We start from the raw sequence: 13,231 nt of genomic DNA on the forward strand, positions 1-13,231 counted from the left end.
CGATAGCATCTCCTGTGCCCTCGTTGGGTTGGCATAAGGTCTACAGGGTCCATTTATGAGATCTCATACTATAATTTTGGGGAGGAATGCCCATTTCCTCCTTGTCCTCAAAGAAGGCAGTCATATTCTCTATGTCTTGCTAGGCATGATATTGGTTTCCTTTCCATCATCTTGCCTCAGAACTTCCCTGCCCCTCTTCCCTCTACCAATATTGCTTATATCCTTCATTCTTCCTTGTCTTACATTCACATTGTTCTTCTTTATGAGAACATAGAGGAATGATCAAGTGTATCATGCCACCCTCTCCAATCAATAGACTGACCAATTACCAATTCAACCAATTCCAGATATAAGGCTCGGGATCTGGAGTTGAATCAGATCTTGTGGAAGAGAGCTACTAACAACCCCACAAATCAAGTGATTTTTGAAGTGTCTGGTATGACTTTAGGTGTGTAGCAAACATTCTGTCCTCTCAACATCTCCATAATCTCCCAGAAAAGTGATTTAGAGAGGATTAACATGAAATTAGAAGTGAAGTAACTTGTCTACATTCCCTTATCTTGCAAACGTGATAATAGCCTCGTGTAGAGTGTGTGGCCATTTAAATGAATTGAGCCTTCTAGGTTTCATCAAGCCTTCTTGGGCCTAGGTAGCTTGGGTGCTTTGAGAAGCCTGAGGAAAGGCACAGGGAGAGAAATGAATGTTGTTGCTTAAGAAACAGGGCATTGCTGACCATAGTACTGAATTCAAAAAGCAGGAGGAAACCTCTGGCCCTGCTGCCAAAAGGCTCTGATTTGGGCATACTCATTTCCAGAGCACCAGCTCAGTAGGACTCTGGGAGCCAGTGTGTGAAACAAGCCAGCAGCCCATTCACACAAGTCCTCAAGAAAGCCTACTGGGCTTTGTAAGCTCTTGTGGGGCAACGGGAATCAAACCGTCCTCAGATGTAATTAAATTTAGGTTTCCAAACTAAATTGGCATTTTGGATTTGGGTAGGAAGTGCAAAATAGAAGTGAGTTCAAGAATGTGCTTCAGCCACACCTCTCAAGGACATAGGTACATGTTTAGTAAGCCTGGAGAAAATGTTCTTCTTTGCTTCCAACCCATGGTTAACCTTTAAAGCAGGATCCACAGTAAGGATGGAACATGAAGGAAGTAAAACTAGATCCATAAGTGCACAGGATGAGGCCCTACTTCTGAAGCACCATCTGGCACTAAAAACACTTGCCCCAGGTCCAGGTGAGAGCCTGGGAGAGACTGTCCCAACAGACCTGCTCCATCAAAGTTCAACACCTAAATCCAAACCACAATCTCTTGTATCAGTTACTATAGGAAACTAAGCAAAGAAAACCAAAGGTTTGTTGTCAGACTGTTGAAAAGGTGTGAAAAAACTAGTCTATGGAAAGTTAATTTAAACAAAAATACATGGAAAGTCCATTTAAAACACAACACACACAAAGCTCATGGTCATTATAACTCCTACTTTTATGTTATTAAATATGAAAAGTTGAAAGCAGGCCTGATAAATATTTCCTATACTTTCTAATATCATGCCCCCTTCCATAGACTCCAAGGCACCAGTTAGAACTACTGATCTTGGTATCTTCTCCATTGGATCCTTCCTTGAGAATTGTAACCTACCTGGATTGTCATTATCATCGCTACTAGTGGAGTCATACTGTCAATCCGCAAGCCAGTCTTTAGGAAAACAAAGATCCACAGGAACATTATTAAAGATTGGGGTACTCCTACCCCTCCCTTCTTTCTTGAGGCCTTGCTGGCTACCATAGGAAAACCCAGCTCTCTACCCTGGGTTCTAAGACCTTCCCAGGCCCCTCTGGAGTCTGAGGCCTTTGGCAAGAAATTGCAAAGAGCTTGCAAGAGAGGGAGAGGAGGGGAAGGTATTGGCTCTCAACTTCTCACTCCCTTATTTAGCTGGAAAGTAGACCACTCACCTCCAATCTTGTCACCCTGAAATTATGACTCTTTGGGCATGCTCTGTCTTAGATGAGTTCAAAGAACAGACCTAGTGCTAAACTCTGGGCTGCTGCCTTGGGGAGCATTTTGTGAGGATGAACATGTTCCCTCTGCATCATCCCTACCACAGCTACCAGCACAAATGGGTATTGGGCTTTAGCAAAATTGCAAAAACTAGAATCTGCTGTAGATGCCCTGGTTGTGTGAACTAAAATTACAAATGTTGGCAAATTCATTGTAGAACTTTAGAGACTCTGCCAGGCAGAAGAAGCTTGAAGAAAATGCATGGATTAGGGATTAAAGCACCTAAAATCTCCAGTTCTTTGGTCTGTATTAATCAAATGTACAGTTCTGAAGACTTTTCACCTTCTCAAAACTTCCCTGTCTCATATGTTAATGAATGGACATGTATGTCTGCTTTTCTTTCATCCTGACCATTCAAAATGCTATGAGGTATAAGTAAAGCCTTACATAGAGGAGATATTATTAAATTAAGACATATTATTACATCCCAGTAAGAAGGGTTCTATACCACATTTTATTCTCTATAGAGCTTCGTGAAGATTTTCTTTGGTGTTGATGGATTATTCTTGAGTTGTTGGGGTATACTTGGCATATTGCAAGCCACACTTATTTAGTATATAATTTGATCATATTTGACATACATATTTATCCATAAAGAAATATTGATGGGATTTTTTACAAAGAAAGTTGACACTAGTCATTGTGCAGTTTGGTGCATGAAAAATCCAGAAAACACATTAAAGGACTCACATTTGTACACATGCCCATTGAGAATCAAAATGTGTATCCTGAGAATCACATCACAAACATACACATGTAAACACACACCACTTCCATGCACACAAACACATAATAACTAATCAGTACTCAACTTCTTAAGAAAGACAACCCTAGTTCTTACCTGGATTATCCATTTCATTCACCACAATCAAATCCTCATTCCCACAAGGACGTTGTCATCAGGAACCTCTTTAAACTCAATCAACAAGGAAGACCCATGCTTTTTAATATCTTGTTTTTTTTCTCAGTAAGTGTATGACTTCAGAATACCTACCATTGTTGCTTGGTCTTGGGGTTGGCTGCAATTACAGAGAAGATAACATTGTAAGGATCAGAACTTAATCTATACTGCTACAAGAGGCTTGTGTCCTCTTGGTGACTTTAGAATACAAGAAGGAAAGTATGAAGTCAAGGAAAACCAAAAGTAGGTGAATGGCATGAGCAGTCCTGAATGATGCATCTCTCAAGTCCATTTTGATTACTACATACAAAATTCTTAATTCAAGTTGAAAAAATTTCTGCTAAAGAATGTCCTCCTGCCATATAGTTTATAACCTGATGCTGCCATTTATGATTGCCCCCTTCAAACTAGGATTAGATCCTAATAGATGCCCACTGAACACTGACCCACCAAACATTTGAACATCTCATGTATATTGTATATGGTCAAATTTTCATAACTGAATTGGATTAGAAATGAAAGAAACCAAGAATGCAATGGTTCTATCTCAGATAAAGAAAGTTGGTCTTACCTTGATGTACGTAAATGGAGTGTGCTCTATGGCCTTGGCACTTAGAAGTTCCTCCAGCAGGCCCTCAGGGGGAGCTAGGAAGACAGAAAGCTAGCATGAGTACATTGCGGGTGTTGCTCTGGGGTTAGTCATGATGCATCGCTTGACTTGGACAAGGGATTAGCATAACAAGGAGGCAGGAAATCAACAAGCCTAAGTGAGCTGCTAAGGAGTAGAAGGATGGCAACATGGAGGAGCAGCAATACAAAGGGAAGCAGTCCTTGGCACTGTAGCTAAAGACGTCTCAAAGCACCATAAAAGGAAACTGCAAAGCTACTAAAAAGGGATGTTGTTCAATGAAAGTTTCTTACCACTCCTCCTGCCCATTTTGAAGCCCAATGTTATTGTTGAACTTTGAACATTTAAATACACATAAAGTGTGCAACTATCATGGGATATAAACAAAAACCCAATCCACCTAAGGGGAACACAACTGCTAAAAGTACTGTACAATGTGGCCATTTTTCTTCCTCTAAAACAGAAGGACCCCTCTATTTCTTATGCCCACATGGAAGGTAAAATCAGGATGCTTTCCACAGTAAAGAAAGCATGAAACCCCTAGTAGTTAAATCATTTAGATTTTTTTTTTAAAAAAGGTAAAGTGACACAAAAATACATACAATTTTCACTTACTCCTGAGGGGTAATAAGCCTGTAAAAATATGTTGCTGGGCCATCCTCCATGGTAGGAGGATGATAAACAGAGGAGGAACAGGAAATTAATGAGAAATAAGACTTTTTGGCTGTGTACCTAAAGACATCCAAATTCAACATGATATATTCAATCTAAAAATAGTATTAAATAGACAATAATCATGTACAGAGTTCCATCACTTTCCCTTCCTGTTTTGAATCTAGACAAGTTGTAAATGTCCTTTGGAACTTTCCAAGATCAATGCCATCTCCACTAATACAAAGTGCTGCTACTACAATACTAATCTGTTGTATAGTGTTTTATTTATTCATTTATTGGTTGACTGGAATTAATTCTAGGCAAGTAATTCTTTTGTATTGAGTCACTAACATGTGTCATAAAGATAATTACAGGGATTGTCATAATACTCAACTGGGGGGAGGAGAGAGAAATAAATTAAAAAAAAAATTTTTTAAAGTACCCAATGTTCACCATATGATATTTTTCCTTCATCTTCCTTTTCATTACTTTTTATATTCATTGTGTGATGTCACTCTCCATGCTTATATGATCCATCCCACAGTGGGACATTTAGTTAGGATCAATTGAGGGATTGAGCATGAATCTTTATACTAGCTATAGGGGAAAGTTGAAATAAGAATGATGAACATGAGTCTAATGACTTAGAGGGAATTTGAGTTCTTACTCGTTACTCTTCCTCAAATAGGTAGCTCACAGAATGACCTTTTTATATAGCTATGGTAATAACATTATTAAATAGATGAAAATATCTCTCCAATCCTTGTCTGCCTGCTTGGGCCATATGCCAAGCTGTGACCCAGCACTGACAGAGATTGGCAAGCTTGTCTTACTGATCCCTCACAAGTCTGAGAATCTGTGAGTTTGCCAGCAACATGTGGGGCTACATGTGGGGCTTTCTATGTCTTTTTCACACTAATAACTGTGAATAAGTATCCTGTAAAATGCACCTGCTAATCTGTCTTATGTGACCCCTGTGACTATCTAATATATGAGTGTCATGTTTAATAACTGTCTAGGGTACATACATATATATATAAATAGTGGTAATTCCTTCATTGCCACTAGTGACCCATGCCTGTGATTAGGTAATAGTAGTTCAGAGTAGTAGTATAGGGGCTACATGCCTCGGTCCAAATCTTGTCTCTACAATTCAGGAATTTGAAATCTTGGGTCATTAATTTATGTCCCTCAGAATCTGGGTGTAAAGGATAGGGAGAGTTTACATAATTCCAGGAATGATTCTGGTGAGACTTTACAGGTTATTTTATGCAATATGTGCTGTGGTGATGTTAAGATGTTTTTGAAAGGTTTCAGTGACAGTTGTCCTGTGTATGTTGTACCCTTCACTTAGAGAAACACACAGCAATGGCCCAACACACGCCTTCTCAGTCCCTCCACGTAGGCTCACTCATTACACTCCATGACTGCCATAGACACAAATCCATACAAATAAAGTGAATACATCTTCTCAGAGAACAATAGAACATGACCATATTCCCTATCAGGAGGAATTAATGTTTAATCATACCTCCAATCCCCACTCCCACCAGTAACTGAAACCACCTTGGCTTTCCAGGCAAACCTAGGGTAAATGTACTGCTTGTTTAATCCAAAATTATCTCAGTTCAGTAATTTTCTAGATATGTACCAATTTGACTTTCTCCTGGGGCCACCTGCAATTAGAGAAAAACCTTATGAGGATTAGAACATGTTTTGGCTTTTTGCAAAGGACTTTTGCTTTCTTTGCAGCATTAGAAATTCAGATGTGAAATAGGGATCAAGCAAATCTGATGAGCAAGTATAGCAGACACATCAGGAAAGGCATGAGTTTTTCCTGGATATACATTGGTTAAATTCAATTTGGGTGGTGATTACAAATTTTTTTTTTTTTTTTTACAAATTCTTAATCCAAGGAGAAAAAAACTGTAGCTGAGAAAAAGCCTACTTTGTCAACTTCTGCTCCCCTTTGTGGTTGATCTCTTCAAGGTTGGATCAGTTAGAAGAGCCCCCACATGATGCTCCCCACCCCAAGGAAATTGAATATTTCATCTAACATGTTCATAATAAGGCATCCTCATCTGAAATCAATTACAATGGAAGAGACCAAGAAATCAACTTTAGATCAAAAACTATTATGCTCACCTTGGCTTTAAATGTGACCTCTTCATCCTCTTAATCACTTGGAAGTGTCCCCATCATCTGTTCCTGGTCTGCTAGGGTGACACAAAATAACTCATCACATTGGTGTGTTTCTCATAAATTTCAAAGTAAATTTATAGCCTTGGACAAGATTCTAAATTGTGTAGAGGAGGTAGTTTATCAAGCATGGTGAGAACTGCTGTGGGGCCATCTTCCATCATGAAGGATGGATGCAAAGAGAGTAGCCAGAAAGAAACAAAAATATATATCCCTAACTCTGAAGGTAATATCAACCTAAACCACCTGACCATACCCAGTATACAAATGGCACTGAAAAACATGATATGATTCAATGCCGGAGTCCCATCACCACTCCTCTTTATAGTATATCTCAACTTAAATGCTAGTACCTTCTGGACAACTCCAAATAAATTCAATCTCCACCACATATACTGGCACTGTAATTACCATTTTTTTCCTACAGAAATTTACACTTGATTAGAAGCAAAGTTTTTGGTGGTCTAGATTCCTTCTATGTAATGCATTCTATTGCATTTATTAACTAACACATTGGGATAAAGATAACATATCACAGAAGATTGGGAATACTAAAATCTTACCACTTAAATATTAACACTTATTAATCAGATGGTTTTACTTCATCTTTCTTTTCCACACCAAGTCTGTGTAGTCATTGAAATACTGACCGTGCATCATTGACCATCAAGTATGGGACAGCAATTATGTAGGAACATATAGATTGTCAGTAACCACAAATGCGGCTCTTTAGGAATGTTTCCACAAGGGTTTTGAACACCAGGCTAAGAACCAAGATATATCTGCATTCTTATTTTTCAAAGACCTTATTGTGTGAGTCTTGATTTGAGTACCTAATTGGGTCCTTTGGAATGATGCTGTTATATGTACTAAGTTATCTTTCCAATGCCTATCTGCTTTAGGTAAGTTGCTGAGCTGTGGTCTCAGTCAAGTTATCATGGATTATGTTATCCTATGTGATGTTTCATGACTCTCAGAATTTGGAGCTGCTCATTAGCATGTGTGATTACTATATCTTTTGGGTACTAATTATACCAAAGTCTGTGGTAGTCAGCACAGCTAGTTGCCCTAGGCCATGTAACCACTGAGGCTACTTTATAATGATGGGCAGTTTTGGCCTCTTTGTAGGCTCAAGTAATTCTGGTGTATGCATATATACAGATGCTATAACTCCCTTGCATGGTTTATGGTAAGCATATGGCTGAGTGGTAAGTTCAGTTCTGTAACTCAAAGTATGATGACATATGACTAGTTCCCATTTAGGACCTTCCCTTTAGCAGTGCAAGAGCTTGGGATGTTCACCTTTGTACCTCAGTTTTCCATTCGCATTGTGGTCATAGAAAGCAAAGCCCAGATCCAGCTTTGGTGAGTGTGGAACAAGTTCATGTACATAGAACATGCAGCAGTGATGGGGTATATTTGAGAAAACTGTCCCTGTTGTCCCTGGTAATTGTCCAGTCTAAATGTGATATAACATCTGGGAAACTGCTCATGGTTGCCCCCATATGCATACACACATACTCAAAATTACACCACAGAAACACACACTAAACTCCCGAAACCACCATGCATACAAAACCTGCACAACCTAAAGAGATCACAGACAAAACCACAGACTATAGTAACAAGGGCAGATTCCCTTCACAGAAACCATTTCATCATCACCATGATGCTTTGATCAGGATGTCCCCAGCTGAAAGTTTCATGGAAGTTCCTTATTTCACCTTTATTTTACCCTCAGATGTTGGATTAGCACAGAATACCTACCATTTTCACTTTCTCTGGAGTTGCCCTGCAATTGCAAAAAAGAAAAGACTATGAGGCTACTACGATGTTGAGTAGTGTCTTCTCAGGTATTGGTGATTTTATGAAAACTGACAGGAAGCATTAGTAAAGGTCCCATAAATAAACATGGAAAGTACATGTAGGAATGGCTCAAGTGTTTCCTGAAGGAAATGAATTTCCAGACCATTTTGATGGAAGTTACAAAAGTTTAAATCCAAGCAGAATAATGGTGCGGAAGCAAAAGCCCACTACCATATGTTAGATAAACTGGTGCCTCCATTTCTAATTCCTTCTTCCTCAGGGATCTTTGGGTAAAAGACCCTTTCCAAATATCCTTTCCCCTGACCAGTGGGTGATATCTATAATTCACACCATCATATATTATGATACTTATTCAATTAAAAAGGATAAATAAGAGAAAGGAATATTTCTATCTTAGACCAAAACAGATGACCTTACCTCAACATTAGGTGGAACCACTTCATCCTCCCTGTCATGAAGAGGGTCCTCCACCAGGTCTTCCAGGGGAGCTAAGGGGACACAGAGTAACAGTCAGTACAGTGGGGTATGGCTGATATTATTCAGGGATCTTTGCTTGACCCAGACAGGGGCTTACAAGGTGCACATCTGGGTGGTCAGGAAAAATGGACTGTGGAGTTACCCAAACACACTTCATGGAAGAAGAAGACCAAAGAGAGGAAGTTATGGGCATCAGAAATAGGATCCTTGGCTTTGTAGCTAAAGAGAATCTAAATCAGTGAGAAATAGTTCATGAACAAGTGGTACTAAGATGTACAATATGATACAGTGATATGGCTAACATACTTATCCAATCCATTCTGAAATCCAGCAAAATATCCAGAATCTCACTGACATCATGAAATACTGCTTCTCCCTCACAGATCTTTGACTTTGAATTTCTCATCTGTTCTACAGGATTTTTAAAAATTTTCAACAAGTTAACATCCACATAACATAAAATTTGCCAGTTTGCCCATTTTTATCTATACAATTAATTTACTGCCATCAATTAATTACATGTCCAAAGTGTTACCATCATCAAACAATCAATTCCAAAATTTTCTCATTACCTGAAACAAAAACTCTATAGGCATTAACGATTAAGCCCAATCTCCCATATCCCTAGCCCCTGGTAATAAACTCTAATCTCCTTGCTTTCTCTTATTTTTCAAATAAGTACAATGATACGCTATTTTTCTTTCATATCTTCCTTATTTCCTCAGTATAATGTTTTTAAGTATCGCATATAGTAGTGTGCATCAGAACCTCTTTACTTTGTGTGGCTCAGTAATGGCCCATTCTATGGATAAGCTTTCTGGTTTTTTTGGTGTTTTTTTTTTTTTTTTTTTTTTTACTGATTCCCATATTGATGGATACTTGGGTAGTTTCAAACTTTTGGCCATTCTGAATGATGCTGCAATGAGCACTGACATTTCAAATACTTATTTGTGTCCCTCTTTTAAGTTAAATTCTTTTTATACATAGACTTAGTTGTTAGGTTGCTGGTCCTATGGTAATCCTGTATTTATCTCAATGAGGGATTGCCAAACTACTTCCCCATATGGGTGATCCATTTTACATTCCATCCACCAATGTATGGGTCTTCCAGTTGATTCACAGCCTCACTTATATTTGTTATTTTCCATTTTATTTTCTCTTAAAAATATTAGCTATCCTACTGTTTATAAGGGGCATCTCATTGTTGTTTTGACTGGCATTTCTTTGAGGATTAATCATTTTGAGTATCATTTCTTGTGCTTATTATCAATTTGCATATATTCTTTCAAGATACATCTACTCAAGACTCAGCTAGTTTCCAACCCAGGAGTCCACACTCCAGGTTTACCTGCTTTAACAACAGCCACATTATTTATGTATCATCTCCCTTTTGAATGACTCTGACAAAGCTGTCAGAGTTCCTATTGATAGCCTAAGTGTAATGACTGTTCTTCTGAATGAATGAGTTTCCTGACTGTTAATAGAGACCCAGTCAAGTAAGACAAGCAGCAATTACAAATGATAGTGGTCTTATTCTTTATGAAATCCTTTGTCCCAAAATGCATAAAAACATCACTTTGGATTATTTTTTAACTTTACTATAAATGTCTCAAATTGATATATTTGCCAAGTAATGGAATTAACCCTAACTTAGCTTTGAACAGAGTTCTGAATGAAGAATTAGGAGGCCTTTGTAGTGATCCAAATATTGGGAGCACCTAAATGGAATACATTTTTTTGCTGTGCTGTATGTGTGTTTGTGTGGGTTAGTGGAGAAAGGAGGGTTGGAGAAAGGATTGGGAGAGGACTATTTAGGAGAGGTATAATAAGAAACTGGCCAATATTTTATCAGGGAGTGCTCCTGTACAGCACCTACACAATGATTGAAAGAGTGATTAAGGCATCTAGGAAATGGGTAATTTTCAAATGATACTTGAAGTAAATGACAAAAGAATTTTATGTGTAAGGCACTAAGAATTTATCATAAAGTTCCAACTCTTTGAGTAACTGTCAAAGAAAGAAAAATGAAAAGGGATCAGAAAAAAATGTAAATACCAAGCATTCACAATCAAGTTTTCAGGAACTTAAAAGGGGAAAGGAAACAAAATTAAACCTCCCCAGAAACATGAAACATTTCCCTAGCTAGAGAGCACATTGATGTAGAAATAGGTATATACTACCATTCCCAAGCTTCCTTGCCCAATCGACTAGTGTCCTTGTAAAATGAGAAGGGACACAGAAAGAAACAGTAAAGGGAAAAGGCCATATGAATGTGGAGGCAGAGGCTGGACTCATGCAGCTACATGCCATGGATCACCAAAGATTGCCATCCTCCACCAAGAGAGGGAAAGCCAAAGAACTCTTCCCCTAGGGCCTCCAGAGGGAGCATGGTGCTGAGAGACATTGATTTCAAACTTCTGCACTTCATAGCTGTAGAATACTTTTCTAGGTATTATTCTTTTTGTTATCAGGTGGCCAAAATTTTGGTACTTTGTATGGCAGCCCTAGAAAATGAATATAGTACTCTTCATGATATGGAAGGCTCCATACAAATGACCACCACTGCTGATTCACAGCCAAATTTTTCAACTAATAATGGACATATGCAAGGACATGTGTATGCACATCTCAGGACAATCTCAATGACTGCCATAGAAAACAATGCTTCAAGCAGGGGTGCTGCTGTGGGCTCTAGAGACATCTGGACACTTTAGGCCTTTCAGCCAACCTCAGGAAATCAGCACCACATGGGTGGGCCTTACCATAGAATATATGATAGCCAATCTCCCCAGTGTATCAGAGTTTGACTCCTTTATAATTTTTCTACACATGACTTTTCTGCCCATTTATTTGAACCTATAGTTATCACTCTACCCATTAGATATATGTCCCAGAGACTTAAATCTGCAGTGTGTTCATATGCCAGTGAAGACCTGAATCTCAGCAGAGTTGCAGCCAACCCCTACCCTCCAGTTCTGCAGATTCACCCAGGATAAGTAAATACAAAAGAAGGATGAAGGGCAATGCCCATCCCAAAAGACAGAGTATCTAGCACTGCAAGCAACAGTGTTTCCTCCATGTACTCCATAGGATCTAAGACCCATCTTAACCAGAAGTAGACTGGGCATGAGCATTCCAAAATCCTCAAGATTGAGGAATGAACACACATAAGAGGAAAATGTAAATATGGACCAAAGTAGACTTATTATTATTCTAGGACTGGAAGTCCTTTCCACATTGATGTAAAGACAGTGAGCACTGCAGTTTCTATGGGGAAGCACAGGGAAGAATAGGTGTAACATGGGGCATCTTTGGCATTTTGGAATCGTTCCACATGGCATTGCAATGATGGATACAGGCCATTACACATTTTGTCAAAACCTGTAAAATCATGGGGGGCTCAGTGTAAACTGTAATGCAAACTATAGACCATGGTTAGTAGCAATGCTTCAATATTTGTTCATCAATTGTAAAAATACATCACAGTAATGAAATATGTTGTTAAATGTGTAAAATGTGAGGGGGATGAGGTGGGGTATATGGGAATCCCTATATTTACAAATAACTTTCAAGTACTCTAAAACTTCTTTAAAAATGAAGAACATGTGAGTACTATAAGTAAAGCCCTTAGAAAAGTTGTGGTACAGTGTCACTTTTACATGAAATTTTAATTAGTAAATCTGAAAGGATGTGCAAAAAATTAAGTTGGTACTTATGACAGAATCTAGAGTAGTACAGAAAATGGAGGGAAAGTCAATCAGATTTCAATATACAGTTTTTCATATATTTTTAATAGTCTACAAGTACGTTATTTTTGTTATCTTATGCAAAAACCCTACTTTCCAAAATCCTTGAATACAACAATTTCACTTTTTTTTCCTCCATATTTGGAAATCCAGAGAGTACAAAGTGCTGAGTTCCGCTTGTTATCTTTGATGTCTGGGGCCTCAATGTAAAGTCTCACTGGCTGTATACAACTTGCCTCAATGGAAAGTCTCACTGGCTGCATACAGCTTGGAAGCATGTGGGTAAACTTCACCCATGTCTGTGTTCAGAAGCAATATTTTGATGTGAAGCCTCTGTGAGACCTCTCCATGTATCTATTAAGGCAACACCCCACTTCCCAGTACCAAATCTGGTTTGTTTCCTAGTGTTTCCATAATAAATCACCACAAATTGGATGGGTTGAGAACAGAAACTTATTCCCTCAGCAATCTAGGGACAAAAACTCCAAAATTATTGTGTCCGTAGTACCACTCTGTCTCTCTGAGGAGCCTAGCCGGGAATCATTCCTTGGCTCTTCTGGCTTCAGGTGGCTCCAGGTGCCCTGGCTTATGGCAGCACAACTCCAGTCTCTTCTTCCATCTTCACGTGGCCTCCTTCTCCCAGTGTTGGTCCATCTTCACACAGCTTTCTCCTCTGTCTCTTACCTTCTTATAAGTGCTCTAGTCATAGAATATTAACACCCACCCTAATTCAATAGA

At 38.7% G+C, this 13,231-nt stretch overlaps 2 long non-coding RNA genes across 2 annotated transcripts in view; one reads left to right on the forward strand and one right to left on the reverse strand.

Moving 5' to 3' along the window:
• Positions 1 to 13,231, forward strand: part of LOC131274934 (uncharacterized) — a 681,981-nt gene that overhangs the window by 648,359 nt on the left and 20,391 nt on the right. The window lies entirely within an intron of this gene.
• LOC139437256 (uncharacterized) lies at positions 2,742 to 6,586 on the reverse strand. Its single transcript, XR_011646991.1, has 3 exons — positions 6,390 to 6,586; positions 3,534 to 3,607; positions 2,742 to 3,080 (listed from the first exon to the last, which is right to left on the reverse strand). It is a non-coding gene; the product is annotated as an uncharacterized lncRNA (long non-coding RNA).

This window comes from Dasypus novemcinctus, chromosome 21 (genome assembly GCF_030445035.2).
Source record: "Dasypus novemcinctus isolate mDasNov1 chromosome 21, mDasNov1.1.hap2, whole genome shotgun sequence".
Taxonomy (NCBI): domain Eukaryota; kingdom Metazoa; phylum Chordata; class Mammalia; order Cingulata; family Dasypodidae; genus Dasypus; species Dasypus novemcinctus.